This window comes from Zonotrichia leucophrys, chromosome 1A, assembly GCF_028769735.1.
Source record: "Zonotrichia leucophrys gambelii isolate GWCS_2022_RI chromosome 1A, RI_Zleu_2.0, whole genome shotgun sequence".
Lineage (NCBI taxonomy): Eukaryota > Metazoa > Chordata > Aves > Passeriformes > Passerellidae > Zonotrichia > Zonotrichia leucophrys.
Genome location: NC_088170.1, coordinates 46,875,657 through 46,895,084, shown reverse-complemented (window position 1 = coordinate 46,895,084; position 19,428 = coordinate 46,875,657). Strand labels below are relative to the sequence as shown.

Sequence of the window (19,428 nt, the reverse complement as noted above, 5' to 3'; positions counted from 1 at the left end):
TATAATTCGTTTATTGCTTCCATGCATCTTCTGTCTGTACGTAAATTTGTTGCTGTTATTTCAAAGCTTGGAATCAGTATTTCACTTGCCTTTAGGTTATATTTCAAGTCCTTTTGCAGTGCAGTGATGAACTCTCCCTGTTCCACCAATTTAGATCACTTGTCCCACAGATATTACTGCTTGAGAAATGGTTTGTTTCTGGTAGTTTTGTTTTGTATTCTTACCATGTCATTATATGTCTAGAAAAAAAAAATTGCTAGCAATTTTTACTAAGCACATTTTATTTTGTGTAACAGAGACACTTTTCTCCAACATGATCACTGTGAATCTCACAGAACACCCAGATAACTGTAAATGACATATGCATTGACATTTACATGTGTACTGTCATGCAAAACCATTTCTTGCTACACTGAATATAATACTATAACTGAATGAAAAAAAAAAATCTGATTTTGTGATATCATTTTCCAAGCCATGGTCAGTGTACATAAAGGTTCTTCAGGATAAACCTTATCAGTACAGAGTAATGGATTTCAAATTCTATGTTGTTACCTAGTGCTTTACAGCAAATTGCACTTTCAAGTCTTAGAGGCAGTGAGAATCCTTGGGAAGAAGTGAACTTGCCCAAGGTATCCCACTTTTTCCACAGAGAAGCAGTAATGAACAGACACACAAATGGTGAAAGTTTGAAACACAGAAACCTACAAACAGGACAAGGAAAAGATCAAAGGTAATGACACCTCTGTATATTGCTGCTGAAGATAGTCTGCCTTTTCCCCTCTGACTACCCAGTCGTATGAACATGTATGAAAGGTAACAGCTTACTCATCTATACAGCAATGTATAAGTCAGCTCTTCATTGACACATGCATTTCAAATACTAGAGTAACAAGAATTAAAACAGAAACTTAAATTTATTTTTCAGTTTAAAGGTATTTAAAAATTTAACGCCTTATGGACTTGAAATATGAGTAATGGGGTATGAAGTTCTGGGGCAACAATACTTATCTGCCTCAGATCAACAACACCCATGAATTACTGATGTCTGAAACTATTTGATGGCCAATAATACTTCACTTTTCAGTCCAGTTTCTAATGAGCTACAGCACATGCAAAAAATTATCATCACAAGACTTACAGAAAGCCCAAGAACTATATGGCTCACCACCCAAATCAGTTTTCCGGAAGTATTGTACTATTTGGATATCAGAAACCCCCAATCCATCTGCACTGTCTCCCACTCACAAGACAATGCCAGCAAGTGTGCAGCCAGTAGCCAGGCAAACCACAGCTCATAACTTTAACAGTATAAATTAGGAGGAGTGTCTATATACTATTTATACAGTTAAGAGAGGAAGAGAGAAGCTCTTTCAGATAGCAATTCAGACTGAATAAATTGAGCTGTGTTCTGAATTTTGAATTGTTCTGTGCAAGAGCTTTCTCTCTACAAATTAACAAGGAAACTTCCCCATGTAGGCATATTGCATTTGGTGATGAGAAGACTTCCTTTCCTTTAGACAGCAGAAAAAACCAAGTAGTGCATGAGTGAACCCACACAACTGAAGAAGAAAAGAACTACCCAAGTTTAGACACTTGGAGACACTAAAATTATTCCAGAAGTGGAATATCTTGTATGTTTTCAAATCAGGACTATGTGATCTACAGATGGTCCTTAGTATACACATCAAATAGTATAAATTAAAATGTATTGTCAATCTTACAATTTGAAAAAATCAGTATACTTTCCTAATGATGGGATTTTTCCTGGTTGTGTTTCAATTCTCAGTGGACACAAGACAACTTTAGAAAATTTCAGCTAACTAATGACATGGTGACTTAGGTTTCTACTAGTTTAAAGGAACTCCAATAGCACATTTTATTTTAAAGCAATTCAATTTGAGACTTTTGTTTTCCAACAAAATGCATCCAAACAAACTGAAATATTCCTTCTCCACATGGCCAAATCAAACTCCGTCCCATGAAACTCAATTACCACCTCCTTAAAATTTTCTGCATTTGCATTTTATTTGCGCTGTAAAATGTGCACAGGCTGAAGGTTCTCATCTGTATTTCCAGATCTTCATAAAGTGCATAATTGTTCTGGTCCCCTCTAAGAGTTTCTGCTTTAAGAGGAAGTAGAGATTGGCCAAGAAAAACATCTTTCCCAGCTCACCAGAATAACACTTGTGCCATTTCCTAGCTTAAAGCTCAAGAGTGTGACACCTATAAATACAAAATGGTGGAAACTTCACTTTCCTCCCAAAAAAGTCTTCAAATAGTAAACACAAACTCAGATATAATCAGAAAATAATTCAGCTCAACTACATCTTGAATACTTGAAATATTGAATTGAAGTGTGGTCCTCTCTTTTCACCAACTAGCCAGGGAACTAAAATGAAACATTATACCTTGTGCAAAAACAGGAGAATGAATCAGGGCCTATTTTGGAATTACGGAGATTGCTATTATTAGAACATGCATGACCAGCATCTGTGCAGTATGATTTTCAAAGCTACAGAATCCCCAAGCCACAGTCTGACTAAAGGACATATGTATAATTGCCAGACCTTCACATCTATCTATCTTGATGCTTTCCTGTGCAATGAGGCACTCCTATGCCTTAGTTTTCTGCATCTTTCTCCCGAGCTTAAAGTTATGGAAAAGGCAGTATAATTTTCCCTTGCACAATGCTTAGAAAGGCTGGCTCCCCATCAAAAGGAGGGGCCAGGGCTTTTCCAGCTGCTTCTTTATGTAGAATCAGTCTATGCTGCTGTATGTCTAAATGTGCACATAAGCATGTTCTGTGCCTAATCTTGCAATAAATTAGATGTTAAGAAAATATTTCTTCAAAATGAACATTTGAAAACATATTTTTCCTTGTCTAAAGATTTACTCCTTTCCCTCCCCATTCCCCTCCCTCCTCCCTGCCCCCCATTTCTTAAACAACAACAGCTATGTAGGTATTACCACCAGCAAAATAAAGATAACTTTATATGGGTGCAAATGACAGAAAAGAAATTCTACCTGCAGCTGACATAAACACATTCTAGGCATAAACTGTGGCCAGCATGTGGATAACATAGCTATTCTCTCTTGTAACCCTTGCACATAAGATGTAAAAACCCCATTTTAGGACTGTTTCAGATAGAAAGGTAAGGCCACCCAGATCACAATGATTTGGATATCACTGCCACCTTGCCCAGGACACACACAACATACCCAAGATTTCCATTCCAAATCCTGTCCCTTCCCTTTTAAGTCATTGCAGCCATAGCAAAGGCACATGCTGCAAGCGCAGAAGATTGAAAACAGAGTATCCAAACATATCAGTAGCATATCTTATGTATATTATTTAGACAGAGATAAAAGAAACATTTTTGATCTCAGTCAAACTAGCCTTCAATAGGACAGTTCTCCATTTACCCTGTCAAGGCTGACAAGTACTCTGTAGCTTTATGTACATTTATCAGGAGTGCATGGGGATTAACTGGTGCTAGTTGTTCCAACCTCTGGGTAAAATGGATGGATCTCAGTCAAATTTAAGCAATAAAAACTATCATTTGGCCCAAAGAGCAGCTGACATGTGGACAATTCTCAGGCTTTCAAGAAGTGTTGAGATTAATCCAATGCACCTATTTCCCTGTCTGGTAGTTGAATAAAATCCCTTATCTGTCCACTTTAGGCTCTTTTGATCAGTTTGTGATAAAAGGGGGCCATACCAGCAATCATGAAGTGCAGGCCTATAGCCCATCTATCTGCTGCTTGGAGCAGCTGAAGCAAGCGTCTTTCAAGCTCTTCATGACAAGAAAATTAATTTTGTGTACAAGAAGACAATGAATGGGTAAAGCTGGCTGTAAAGAGAATAAGGAGATGATGCAGTGATCAACTCATTTCTAACCATTAGTGCTCCCCACTGATTAAAACAGCACAAGAAAACAGAAACAGTGACCAACACAGTCAAGAGATGCCAGAACTAGAACAAGAAATCACTCATCAGGCCAGGGAACAGCTGTGTACTTTTTCACATTTATATGAACCTTTCTATATCTGACCTTTCTATAGCAATTTGAAAAGAGACTTTCATTAATTAGAACTTTTAAAACAATGCAGTGCAGTTTAGAGTCATTTCTCAGTACTTACTGTTTATGTGCCTTTTGGATGTGTAATGCAAAGGTGTGTTTCAACATTCTAGCCAAGTAGAAACCACTGCAGCATTTCACGGTCTTGTGATGTGTTATATGAATAAGAGGCTTTCAACTTTTTGTGTTCTATAGAAAGTGCAGCCGTATACACACGTGAGCAGAAATTTTTTATCTTGTTTTGCTATCTGTCTTGCTGTTTGGTCATTCAAACACACCTATTTGTGCATCAAATGCAGTGTTTCAGGACTGTGGTCAGATCTGCCCTGGTGTGCAGTATTAGCATGACAGGCAAAAAGACAAATTTATCATGGCAAAAGCTCCCCCTCTTTGTCTCTTATTAGATACCTGAGCCTGACAGGGAACTCGTTAGAATATTAACATTACTAATTTCGTATTATCTTATGTACCAGGGTTTGTACAATAATATTTTAACCATCTTACTGATATGTCTGCTTTCCCTGATCATTTTCTAGAGGCAACAGAAGACAGTGTGCAAATCCACTGACTAGTCCATCCTTGTAAAACCAGCATTGCCCTCACCTCTCTCTGTTTTCTACTACAGACACAGGTTAGACTGACTTTGCTTCTCACAAGACTATCTAAAATTAAATGCCCTAGGTTAGGCAAGATGAATTTGGAATTTTTGAAAGTTCATTTGAAAAGCCACAGGGCTCAGGGGTGAAAAAACTGCAGATAGACTGGGGTAAATATAGTTTAGCAGTATCTGCCAAGGAGAGACCTGAAAGCTGTCCATGGTTTCAACAGCTGGTATTGTTTGAATGTTTCTGCCATCCTGGTGCCTCCCACCAGGCATTTAGCCAGTCCCAGTCCTGCTCTCACAACTCAGCTCAAAGCAGCAGTTTCCTCAATACACTGCTCCTTTCCCCAGGAACACTTCCATCAGCAGTCTTGGGAGACTGCCAACACACAGCATATATTTAAGTACCTTCCATTTACTGAAATGTCACTTCCTTCATTAGACACAGGTGAGTGTCTCTGTCCTTTCACTGACTTTCTATGCCACCTGCCAATGGTTTGGGGTTTCTTTCAAGACAATGGAAATACTTTTATTTATTTTTTTCAATTTGTTTGTAGTCTACAAGTTTAGTACCAAAATATGAAGTGGTACCTAGGGAATGAAGCAAATTTAAAGATTTCTTCAGAAATTACAGTGTTCTCTACCTGCAGTGATAAGACATCTATCTACCTTTAAACTGAAAGATGGGAGTTTTTGAAATAGGAAGAAACTCTTAAATGTGAGGTGGTGAGGCACAGGAAAAGGTTGTACAGAGAGGCTGTGCATGCCCCAGCCTTGGAAGTGTTAAGGGTAAGACTGGATGGGGCTTTGAGCACCCTGGTCTAGTGCAAGGCGTCCCTGCCCATGGCAGGGGGTTGGAACCAGACACTAAAGTCCTGTCAAACTCAAACCATTCTATGCTTTGCCACTGTTCAGGCATGCACTGATATGGACAATACAGCTGAAATCCTCCAAACTTGTTACCTTGAGAGTGCATCACCCAAGAAAAGGCAACACATTTTCCAAAGCACAGATATTATGGATAATAAAGCAGTGTTTGTTTGCTTTGATAATTACAGGTAAACAATCTGTCTCTAAGGGGAGTCACATCCAGCACTGGTAAACTCATGATAACCCATGATATTCATGAGTTAACCTAATGGAATGCACAGCTGGCTATAGTCACAATGAAATGACTGAAAGAGCAATAAGGATGGATATTTAGTGATATACCTGTTTAGAAACAAGTCCCAAGGACAGGTTTACAGATTTTTTTAGCATAAAAAATGAAACTAGAAAGAAAAAATTTCTGTAAAAGGTTCACTAAAATAGAACTAGGAAACATTTTTTAAAAAAAAGTTTAGAACTTCTAATGCAAAAAAGCATTAAAAATACTTTTTTTATCACTTTAATAACAACGTCTGATTTGTCAAAATAACAGTAAAAACTCTATAAATATCTGTTAAGGGATTATTCCAATAGCATGAAAAACTCTAGTGACGAAATGACACAGAATATAGAACTGTCATCGTGCATTTACATATAAAAGGCTGTTTAAAACTGACAGGCACATAAACAGAAAATACATGCTATAAAATTAGTCATTTTTAAGTACAGATCTTTAAATAAAACTGGCAGAGCACCTCCATTAGAGCTAACTCATTCTCAAGAGGAATCATAAAAATGGTGCAATGCATTTTTAACATATTTTCTTCAGTCTTGTATACTGATAATAGTTTGATTATTTCACTGTATGAACATATCTTCATCAACCTACCTTAAAATATTTTTGATATTTCTTAAATAATGCATTTTTGTTAAGGATGACATTATATGTTTACGTAAGTTTTATTTATGTTTTCAAAAGATGATCAGAACTGTGATTTACTAGATCTTGGATGCTGCTTGTCAGAAAAAAACCCATATATAGCACATCCAGGACTACTAAACAAAATGCATATTTTTAAAGTTCTTATGATGCAATATTTATAGGGAACTGAAGAGCTTTAATAGGCCTACAAGGGATGATGTTTTGAGTGCACAACTCCTCATAGTCAAAAATAGCAGCAGCACATTTCAAACCAAGCACTGTATGAAACAACACCCTAAGTTTGAATTAATATAAACCACGTTAAATGATTATTGCTAGAAAAAAAAAGGAGTTCTGACAAGCAAATAAGAAGAAAGAAAATATTTTGACACTTATTTCACGGAAAATGCTGACTTTAAAACATCACAGAAGTGGAGTTTATTGCTTCTCATTTAAAGGCTGCAATGGCCAGGGCCATGTCCCACCTCCCCTTTTACCAGGGAATGCAGAGAACCTGGGCAGGGCCTGAAAGCCCAGCTGGGAACTGCCCTGCAGGATCTCAGTGACCAGGACTGATGGCTGAGCAGGAGGCTCCACAAACTCCCTTTGCTCGCAGTCACTCTGCTCGGGATCAGCACCGACGCCCTGCGCACGCCCTGGGCTGGTGGGGCCAGCGCTCCCCCAGCTGCAGCCCCACAGCTGGGTCTCCTCCTGCTTTGCCTGGCAGGGCAGGAATTCCACTCCCTTACTCCCTCCAACTCAGAGAGCAAGTAGAGCCCCAAAATGGAGAAGGGGGTTGGTTTTAAAATCACTAAGTTGTTAAGTCTTTATTTTTTAAAATTTTTTCAAAACTTTATTTCATGAAAGTGCCTAGGATTTAATAAAGCAGTACTTTCCAAAGCTCTCTGAACACAGCTTCCCTGAAAATTACAGATTTAGAAGAATTTGTTTTTGTCTCTCTAGACAGGAAATCAATTAATCACAAAGCTTTGAGCCCAAGAAAATTCAGTATTATTTGTATCATTGTACAAATTTGAAATAAATATAGAACCTTTTGCAACATTTGAGACATTGACTTCTATGTCAAATATTCAAAAATATTTTCTGTATAAAATTCTATTTACCTCTCACTTTTATTTAGTTTCAGAAACATCTCAGAGATTACCTTAATGGCATTCAGATATTTATTCTAAGAAAAATAGATGTAACTTTCTGCCATACTATTTGGATTACTCATAACAAAACTTCACAAACTGATGTTCAATAAACATACATATAGACATAACTGTTATAAGCACTGAATAGCAATCTAATTTGAATTTTAATTAAAAGAAATAAACCAAAATAAAAGTATTTCTTGATAAAAAATTGTTATGTAAATTGCAGACCAGAAAGACACCTTGGCAAGTGAGCCACCACATCCTCCTTTTCAAATGCAGAATGAATGGGTTTATTTCTGACACGCATTTGTCTAAAATATTTAAACAAAATTTAACCAAGAGGAATTCCACAACACCTCCTATTCCAGCACTTTCTTACTTTGCTCATTTCCCAAAATTATTGGACATTTAGCAAAAAGCTCCTCTGCATCAATTAAAGCCATTTATTATCTGTAGACATGTACATACAAGTATAAAAATATGTAAATTTTTTCCAAAGATATAATTAATGATGAAATAATGCCATTTACCAACAAAATATGTATTTTGGAACGAAATGGCTATAACGCTTTCCACTACTATTCTCTTACTGATTTCATGCCATATCAGTTAAAACTTTATCAGTAATCTTTTTTTCACACTGGACTATATCTTACAAACAGAAGAAAATGTACATTTGTACCTGAACACCTGACCCACCTCTGAAATCAAAGCTACAGCTTTGCCCCCAAGTTTGACAGTAACAACAGCTGCCCCTAGAATTGACCTCAGGAATGAGGGATGTTTCTGGAGCTGGGCTTACCAAAACCCAGACGTATTCATTTAAATACTGCGTGACCCTGAATATTTTCCTCTTGACAAAAGACATTGTTACAGTTCACATATATACACTGTTTACAGTACTCCTAATGAAAAGATCATGTCTCACCTTCTGCATGATACCAGAGCAGCCACAGCTCTTCAAGTCTGTAAGAAGAGACCCAGACTGCCTTTAAATTAAAAGTGATAACTGAAAAACATTTTCCATCCAAAAATTCTAGGAGGTTCAAAAGTAGTGTTTCATAAAACACTTCTAAAATACAACTAAGGTTTGCAGGTCCTATAGCAAAGTTTTGCTCATGCCCAAATTGGCAGAACAATCCAGTTCTGCACTGTAAAACGTGAGCATTAGATGACAGCATGGAAAGCAACTTATGCAATTCACAAGCAATTCTGAAGGGTTAAAAATATTGCTTATGAACAATTCACCTTTTTTTCCACCTAAAATAACATTTTTCCAATATGCTCTTGTAAGAATATTAGTGAAGAAAATTCCAAAGCAAAAGCTTTGCTTGAGATGAACCTGACTTTGACATTATGCAACCTTGAAAAAGTAGTATTAACATTGTTTTGAAAATGTAGGAATGTTTCATCTTCTTCAAAATCATAGTTTTTGACCCAAAATTACTATAACAAATTTCAGAGCATTTTAGTACTCAAAAGTCACAATAAAAATGTTATAAATGGAATACTTAATGAATCTCTAATGAAATGTTCAATGTTGGATCAGTTTTATTACTACTGATACTGATCCACTAAAATTGTAAAAGATCTCACAATTTTCACTACTCTTTTGCTTCTTTCAGTGGAATAGGTACTATTCCCAACTGATGACAAAAAAATATAATTTTATCAATCTGGTAAAAAAATCTCAAGCTTATGTTCTCTGAAAAGTTTTCTAAATTATGGGCATTCAGACTCTGTTACAAGTCATAACAACATCTAGAAAAAATATTTAAAGAGAAGAAAAGTAGAAATATGAATGGTTGCATCAATTAAAAGACCAGTTAAGGATTATTAAGTTGGATTTTTTTTTCTCTGCAAACTTTTTGAACTCTGTATAAATATCAAATGGTGGCAACAAACACAAAGAAATTAGAGCAGGATTTACACATGGAGGAAGAACACAGACAGGTAATAGAAAAGCGGACATGCTGCCGGCATCTTCTTGTTTATAGAGTTGCTGAAGAGGTTTAAGCTATTTACCTTTACTTTGGGAAGCACAAAGCTTGAGGTTCTGCTTTAAAAAAAGTATATATACACATCTATCTGTCTCACTATCTGTTTGTAGTCAGCAGTGTTGACCAAGACATTACTAGGAGTTTCTCAACAGCTACTGTTGAGAAACTGTACTGTTCTCTACTACAGTTTCTCAACTCATTAAAGTGGCAAAAGCCACAATCTTGCTAAATTTTGCCCAATGTAAGATGTCCTAAACCAATTCCTTAAATGAATGAGTTTTGAAGAAAACCACAGTGTCAATTGTTGCATTATGTCAAACCAAATCTTCCAATTCAGGATGCAAAGACACTGAGAAATGAACATTTCTCAGTTATTTCTCAGTTCCCTGTTACTTTGTAGGCAACAGCACAATGAGTGGGCTAAGGAAATGAATCTGGTGGGAGCAGAGTGCGCAGATCTTTGAGAAAAATCATCTGCACAAGCCTTAACTCACTCCAAACATCCAGACTTCAGTGCCCATGGAATGTTTAAAGAAAGATATCAGGCTGAATAAAATCTATATCTGCAGCAACATATACTGTGGGAATGGATTTAGTTCTTTGGTGTCTAACATTCCTTTGCCTTTTATACATTGAGGATGTAAAGACAATGATGAAAAACCATTAGAATAATGTAACAAAATATTTATGACTGCAACACTGTGAGTACCTGTGCTACTTCAGTATCTCTACAAAATCCTCAGGTTTTTACTACGGAGCACAAATGCTTCTTGTGCTAGGATAGACTTGTGGAAGCATGACAGTGTAACATAGAAAAGAAACTGAAATTTCTAGAAGTTAGTATCACGTAGGAAGTACATAATGTTATATCTATTGGCCAAAAGGATTAGCAGGCTGGATTTGTGAGCATCTGGATTTTTGGTATCTTAAACTATTTCATAGCAAGCCTTTTCACAATGTATAGCTTCCCAGCATGCTCCATCACAATTTCTATAACATAATTTTCACAAAATTCTTTCTACTGTATTTTAAAGTCCTCACATAACATACTAAAGTGTTAAATGATGAGCTATATCCAAGCCCCAATATAGCAGTTAAACATATTTATATATATATATGCATATTTTACATATTATTTATATATACACCAAATGCTAAACATGCTACATAGTGTAGTTAAAAAGCCCTAAAGTGTGAAATATATATACACATATTCTTTTAACTTTTATCTGTCTCCCCTGTTCAGAGACAACTGGAAGAGCTACATAAATAATAAAAATAGGAAATAAACCACACTCTTAAGTATCTATTATGAAAGGAATACTCTTTTAACAAGATCTATGGAATCACATTATCATTCTATTAATTCAATAATCTTGATGTTGTTACAAGATGGAGACAGTTATCAAAGCAGGGGATCATTCTTGTACGTAAGGATCACATCACTTAATGGGACAGAGGTGTCACATAAACCACAGTGTCACAAAGATAACAAGTACAGGGCTGAGCCTGCAGTGGCAATGAATCTATGTTGGCATATATGGCTCCAACAAAATAAATGGTATTTGATAAGCATGTAGATAAGGCTGAGTTTTAAACTGCTGTCATTAGAGTGCTGAATTTGTGAAGTTCCTCAGAAATCGAGCTTTTATTTTAGATACAAACACTTTCAAAATCTATACATACTTCCCATTGACAAAGCGCTTTCATTAACTCAGCTTTGCAATGACAAATGTAAGAACACCTTATCTTCTTTTGAAATGAAATTAATATTTATGGCAATTATTATAAAACAACTTTGCCTTTGAGGACATTGGTCCTCAGAGTTTGCACAGGTTTCTAATAAACTGTTTTCTCTGAGAAACTTCAGGAATTATTCTTCATGATTTGGTATATTCCTCCTTAGAACTGGTAGCCAAACTGACATTTTTTATACCTTTTTTCCATTCATATAGTTTTACTCAAAAAGAATAGATTCTAGGCATGATATTTCTTTTACTACTTCATTTCTGTGTGCAGATGATGGCAGTGCCCACTCCCACCTACATGGCACACGAAAGTTTGAGTCAATTCAAGAATTCAAGATAATAAACTGGTTTTGGTACGAGTACTTCTACTCTTACAGCTTCCAGGCTCTTCTATACATATCATTTGGTCTCACAATTATTACAGAGGTATTACAATAACCACATATTGGCTAGAAGATTGGAATTCTAATGCCTTTTTAAGCTGACTACAGGTTTGCAGGTAAAACACCAAGACAGCCCAGTATCAATCTCTGAACGTCATGTTTGTAAGATGGATGGATGGAGGCAGTTCCACTTCTGCTGGCTTTAGCCTTAACTGCTCCACAGGTGTGGTCCTTCATTTCATACAGTTTGTGAACAGAGACATCCCATGAAACCACATGAAGGGAACAGGCTGCATTTGAACAGTCATGTGCTCAGCCAGCATAGATAGTTAGGTCATTAAGAAGGTACTACTGTAGCTACAGAGCTACAATGCAACTATTTATATGTAAATAAAGCCTTGGAATTTTAGGTATCATGTTACATATATGTAAAAAACTGAAAATGAATAGAAATTAATTAGGTATATGAATAAACACAAAATGGAGGGGTGGTTTAACAGACCAAGGATGCTACTTTATCCAGAAATGGTGAATTCAGACAAAGACCAACTCAGGACTAAATAATAAAGAATATCTAAGTCCAGCTATCTTTTGTAAGTTCCTACCAAACGCCAGCTTCTTCAGGCTATCAGCATACAAGACAGGACTTTTTAAATGAATAACTCTATTTCTATTTTTTTCTGTTTGTCTCCTTATTACAACAGCATGATGACTATTGAAACAAAAAATGAGTGATGTATGTTGTATTCTTCAGAAACCAATTGTGGGAAGATGTCCTTAATTCCTTAATTTATATTTCTCGAAGTTGTTACAGAGGCAGTATGCATAATGTGTAGCCTTTCCCAGTTCCAGCTCCAGATTTATGCAATAGTTAGTGAATGCAGAGCAAAGTTTGGAAATGGATTACCACAATCTGACGTGAAGCAGAACTGAAATGATAAAGCTGATTGAAGAAGGCAAACCTTTTCTTAAAAAAATATTCAGTGAATTATCCTAGATTTCATCCTTTGCATTAACTAAAACAAGATTATATGGCCAAAATCTTTTTGTACCGCTTCACTTTTTGCAGATTAATCCTGGCTGATAATGAAAACTACCATCGAGCTAGCTCCAGGTAAAATAAAGTTTGCATGGCCATCATACTGGCATTTCAAAAGCACAGGATGAGTCTCATACTGTGACATTTAAAAGGCAAGAAATCCCACTTAGATGCTTTACTTGTACTTTGTGTCAATCATGCCACTTGGCACAGAGCAGAAGTGTTGTCAGGAATACTGTCTACATACTGAGTGAAAAACAAAACTCCAAAAGTGCATGTGAGGGAGAGAAACTATAGAAATGAGGAAAAAATTCACTTACATTTATCCAAGATGGCTGTCGCTATTACTGTTGAAACTCTGCTATGGGCTGAGGTCACAAGACCCTGTAAGCTAAAATAGAGAAGCTTCAGCTGAGGGTAACTGAAGCTGCAGCACATTAAAATACATTTTAAGGTTATTGGTAATGACTGGAGTTTTAATTTCTTGATCTGTTTTTCCCAAGGCACAAAAAGTGTCTTCTACTTTTTTTGTCATTTTTCAAGCCAAGAGGGAAGAGATTTTCAGTATCATCCTCTACTTCAGTGTAAGTCTGTCTGTATGTTATATACCATACATGATATGAAAAGTATGATGGTTTCACTGGTGTGAGCTTGGAGTCACCACATTATTCACAAATGGAGAAACCCTACACAATTTATGCAGATTCTCCCAAACAAAACTAGAATGGAACCTTTATACAAAACCACATCACTATATATATAGGAAATGCAAATTATATATAAAAAAGCTAGCTTTAAAATCTTCAAAAAGGTATTACAATGCACCACAGAGATTTTTTTCCTTCTATAAACGTAATTTTTAAAACTATGTACCTTTGAGGAATTTTGATAACTTTTATATCTTAGAAATACCAAGATAACCTTAAAATATTTTTGTATGCATATAAATACTTTAGTCTGAAAATCTACTGCATCTTAACTTCACAGGACTTAAATCATGTGTGTGATCTATTAGGCAGCTAGAACCTACTCTTAACCCATTATATAAAATTAATATTTTTTTTTAATTTTAATAAAAACCATATTCTTGGCTTCAGTAAGGGGCAAGACACAATTTGTGACTAATTTTGGATCAGACATTCTCTCTCCTGGCCTACAAATTACAATGATTTGAAGAAATTGATATGTAAAATTAAAAAAAAAAAAAAAAAGAGAATAATATTACTGGTAGTGTTAACAGCAGAGACTTGTAATAATAGAGGGAAAGAGACTAGTAAAGTTCAGCTGAGAAAGGTGCATGATTAACAACCCTGCAGTTTATTATCTGTACTAAGATTGCACAATAGCTGACTATATAAATATACACTTGTGGATATTCACATATAAAAAGATGTGCAATGCTGAAAAAATAATTTCTAGAGTGTGCCTCAGAGGCTTTTCTATAACTGAAATCAACAAAAGGAATTCCAAGAACACAAGGAATGCAATGAATCTGAACTACAGAAATCTTGAAACAGTCAAATAATAACAGAAGCATATCTATTGTAGATATTTGATTTATGTTAAAGAATGACCAATTGCCAAGAAATACAGCAAAGTGTGGAATCTCTGTAATTTCTGAGCAAACCTAGAGGAATGAAATTCCTGTCACAAAACACAAATGTTTACTTCATTTCTTGTGCAACCATAATGTGACTTATAATAGATGAGACTGTATAACAGATGAGAACTAAGGAACTACCAAGATACTACAATATTTTCATGCATTCAAAGAAACAGTGTACACGGTTGAAGCTAGGGAATCCACTAAAACAGTTAAACATTAGAAACATTGCTAAAAATTCAGTCCAGAAGTCACTATACTCCTAATGAACAAAGCAGTCAAACTTGTAATCTCAAAGACAAGCAAAGAATGCAACATGATTCTAAGAGAAACAACCATCAGGAAATAATAGGCAGAATTTTCCAACAAAACAATGACTGCGGCATTTTATTTTTTTAATAGAAAAAGCCAGCAAATTTTGTTTGAATTCCTCGCAAAGAGTGGGATAAGTGATGGCTAAGGCATTTGGGTTAGAACACTAACTACTTTGCCTTTATCAAGCCCATTTCAGTACTTAGATGACTAGTCTGAAGTTCCATGTAGCCCATGTAGAATGTATTTCCTACCCTTGGTGCCATGGGATAAAAGGCACATCACTTGAACACAATATCTCAACTAGAACTAGTTGTGTGCTTCCAACTAATGATAAACACTATGGAAAAAAAAAAAAACAAACCCAACAACAACAACAACGACAACAACAACAACAACAACAACAAAAAAAAAAAGCAAAAGCAAACTGAACAGAATTTATAATTCTCCTCCTGAGCAGGGAGGCTGCAGTAGCAGAATTTAGACAATTCTGAGTTTGTTTGACTATGTAGAATGTGGTCTAAAATGCCCAGTTTGAATAGGTAAAACTCAATTCACAATAAGTCCTGCTCATTTCATAGGCAGTCATTTATTTAGAAGAAATTAAAGAAAAAAAATAGAAGTGGTAATGGGGGATATTGCTCTACCAAATGCAAAAAGTCTGCACTACAATCTAAATCTGAAATAGTCATCTAAAGTAATCAAAAGAGAAAAATAGGCATTTCTGTGGCACAATTCATTAAATCCTAATTAGATGTCTAAATCAGATTGCATAATTTGTCTCTTAAAGCTGTGTTGACTATGTGTTGACAACAATGTGTTGACTAAAAGTGCCTTGACTATGAATGGTGACAAAAAGGCCCTTGAGCCTGGACTATTAAGGTGAAAGGCAGAGACAAGGTGTAACCTTCTATTGTCTGATGCAATAAAGCCCTCTTCCAAGAGACCAATTATCTAACATTGACTTCTCCTTAGTATGCACCTGAAGTAGTCATTTGTATTTATGTTAAATAGATGTAAAACCAGACTACTCTGTATTGACTTCACACATTCAGACAGCATCACAGAGGTGCAATGCCCTAAAACTATTTCCAGGCAAACAGCAAAACTGCCAGACACTTCAGTTTTTCTTCAGATATGGGAGGATAACTAATGAAGAACACTGCTGAAATCCTCGATCATTTTGTTCTGTCACCAGATGTATGGGCATACCTATAATACTCTATAGCCTATGTAAACAAACCCATCAACCAAGCAACCCTCAAATATCCTTCTTTCACTTCAGTTTTGAAGAAAAAAATCTCTGGTGAAATAAAACTATTGAAAATATTACAATCTACACATGTGTGCACACACAGAGAAATCAGCCAGAGATCTTAGGTATGAATATTCATATTAAAAAAACTATCTAAAAAATCAGCACGATGTTTCAGGAAGGCAGAAAGCAGGTTGACTATGATGGCAATAGCTGTTAAAGTAAAACTTTGGTTTGAATGAAGTTCCATGAATTTAAAAGTATGTAAAATCACGTGTAGGTAAAATTTAAAATAGCAAGTAGTAAAGTACATGTTTTTATTATGAAATAGCCTATTATAAAATTTCCCAATATTATGTACCCTTCAGCTTTATGGAGCTCATTAGATTAGATATGACAGTAGCCTAGGCCTCTTTAGAGATATATATGACAAACTTAGGCAGCCAGCAAAAGAACAATCACGATTTTGATAATCAATTTCAGAACTGAATTGAATTTCCAGAAATTAATTGAATGAAAATCAGCTCCCAGATAGATGGGGGTTGGTACATTTGGTTTAAATTAATCAGGTGGATAAAAACAAAATAACTGAAAAAAATAAACCATATTATTTTGTAAATATTTACAGATTAATTCAAATTTATCAACTAGGAAAATTAATCAGAAAGTAGACTGACAGCACCTCACACAACTCAGTGATCACCATAAATCCAGACAATGTATCAGATTTCATCAGAACAGAGGTCATGTTTTAAATGAAGGTACAATTTGTAATGCATTATTCATCCATCTGAAAATATTACAAGGTGGGATACCTTTTTTATAGTTTATTACCATAGCATATTACAAAATGCATTTGTAAAATAAATGTTTAACTGATGAGTCTATGACAAGTCGTTAGAAAGCATATTATAAGATGCAAATATTGTTAAAATACGTGTGCATGTATAATGCATGAGTTACAGTCATCAGGCATGGTAAAAATTGTCATAAAATTTAACAAATGATAGTAAGATATTTATAAATGGCATCTAAACATAAAGTGAGCACAGAGAGTAAATGGTACTAAAATTAATTCTTGAATGAAGATTCTTTTTTTATCTTCACTTTTTACTAAGAACAAATCAAGTTAGGTGATTTTTTTTTCTGTTTGGATGCTAGTAAGCAATGTCTGAAATAAATTCTTCTTGCTAAGTTTCCAAGGCAGACAGAAACTTATGCCTTCAGAAGATTTGCAGGATAAAATTGCAAACAGATCTCTATTAGCTCAGCCCTGATCAACCTGAACATCTTCAATTTTTTTCCTATGGAGAATTAAAATGCATTGGACAAATCTGAATTATTACTTTTACAGACAAAATTTTGGAGGAGGCAAATTGTTGTAGCTCTATATAGTAATTCTGTCTACTCATCAGAAAAAACTTCAACAGAGCAGGGAGGAAAACCTTACCTTTCAAATACTGAGCACTTCATTAGTGATACTTAAGATTTATATAAGCCTTCTATATGCTATTATAGTTTTTTATAATTCAATACTGCACAGCAAAACACCTATCAGAGAAAAGGTTTTCATGGGTTTTGGTATATCTACAAAATATAAACAAAGTTCTTCACCAGGATATTTCCCAGCTGATTACAGAAACAAAATTTGCCTTCGTGAAAGAGAAGTTTGGGTATGTTCCATCTCCAAGAGTCAAACTACATGGCAAACACACAAGTTCCTGAAAATAATGTCCTGACTCCCAATATCATCAGGTAATGGTCTAGGAAAATAGGAGAATGGATTGAATAAGAGGGGGGGAGAGAGAGAGAGACAGAGAGAGAAGACAACTGGAAAGAGATACCAGTCACATCCTGCAAGCTTTTGTGCAGGGATTTACTGGTACATGAAATCACTCATAATTACGATACAGAACTTTAAAAGATTTCACTGTAACTAAATAATGTTATAAATCTCATTTAAATCTGCTAGGTTTCGGTTGCTGAAGAAGTTGATCTGAAGCTTCTGAAACACAGTCAAAGAGCATTAGCTGGATCTGAGAAGTCTGATTCTGGGATACAAATGTTGACATTGTTCTCTCTTAATATTCTTCGAAGTTTAACAACATTGAATGCCTGGAAATAAGACGTAAATACATTCAAGATAGAAACAAAGCACTAATTTTGACAGAACAAGCAAGGAAAAACCCCAAACTCTGCATGTTTTAACACATAAACTTATTAATCCATAGATTAAACATCTCTTTCAAGCTTTGGAATACAAAGGGTTCTTGAGCCTACCATTGCTGGGAGAATGTATCAGGAAAGTATCTCAAGTTTTTTTATTGTGTCTTATCATCTTACTCTGTCCACCTTTTATAACACACCTGGAGTGGGTACTCAGAACACAGGCTATTAGGACCTGGCTCAGTATCACCTCTGCTCATACTCCTCTGGATGTAAACAATGTACTTAGAGGCCTGCATTTTGAGCTAATACAAAGATATGCAAAGACAGACCACATTTCAGCCAGAGGACACGGTGCATGCATTACCAGCTGCAGCTCTACCAAGTTTACTCAAGACCTATCTTACGAGGAAGCGCAAGTGATGACACACATCTGTGCAACACGTCTAAGAAACACTTTTCCCTTCTCATCTGTGGAGCTGTGAAACACTTTCAGTTGAACATGATTTATTTTCCACACTGAAAGCTTTAGTGAAAGCCGTAAAGTAAGGCCCTGGCTGCAGGAGCACTCGCTGCAGTGCTGCAATCCCCATGAGAACACAACACATCCAACCACGGGGTGCTCCTGCTACCTGCACGTCATGGCTGGAGTGAAGAGTGCATTAAGTGCCTCTGAATTTCTCCACCCATGATGGTATTCACAGAACTTGTGGCTAATCTTTTTTTTTTCCTAAAAGCCATCACATGCAAAGCCCTCCACAAATTGTTTCTTCAGCTTTTCTAAACATAAAGGAACTTGCAAAGCACAAAGCTTTGAAGTCTAACACGAAGTCATTCCTTCTTGTACACGTTTCTTGTTTCCTAAAGATGTGACCACTTGGTAAAACGACTGAGCAATCAGTTCTTGGAAAAGAGTGACTGTCTCAACATTAAATTGAAGGTCAAGAGGACACTGCTCAGAAGTGTAGAAAATGCTGTGTAGGACACTTCCTCATCCTTCCAGAAATAGAGTCACTCCTGGCTTTCTTTTTACTCTGCTCCTACTATTTAAATATACTTGTAAAAGTAGACAACTTTCAAATCAATCCAACAGACGGAAATAACCCAAATATAAGACACAACAAAAATGGAACACATAACAAAATTATGAAATGTTCTCAAGTGACATTGAAAAAAGTTCATGAAAATATGAATATCATAAATAAAATCAGCAATAAATGGTTTCTTTTTCATACATTTTTTTTCTTCCAAAAGTTATATGAAAAATAAGTAAAAAGTCAATATACACTG

At 35.6% G+C, this 19,428-nt stretch overlaps 1 protein-coding gene across 18 annotated transcripts in view; it reads right to left on the bottom strand.

Annotated features, from left to right (window-relative positions):
• FOXP2 (forkhead box P2) overlaps positions 1–19,428 on the bottom strand; it is a 405,934-nt gene that overhangs the window by 71,461 nt on the left and 315,045 nt on the right. Inside the window, exon 2 of one of the 18 annotated variants that reach the window (XM_064702675.1) lies at positions 13,123–13,193. The exons of the other annotated variants lie outside the window; for them this stretch is intronic. The gene's annotated coding sequence lies outside the window, so the exon portion shown is untranslated. The remainder of the gene's footprint in view (positions 1–13,122; positions 13,194–19,428) is intronic. 18 annotated transcript variants of the gene reach the window in all.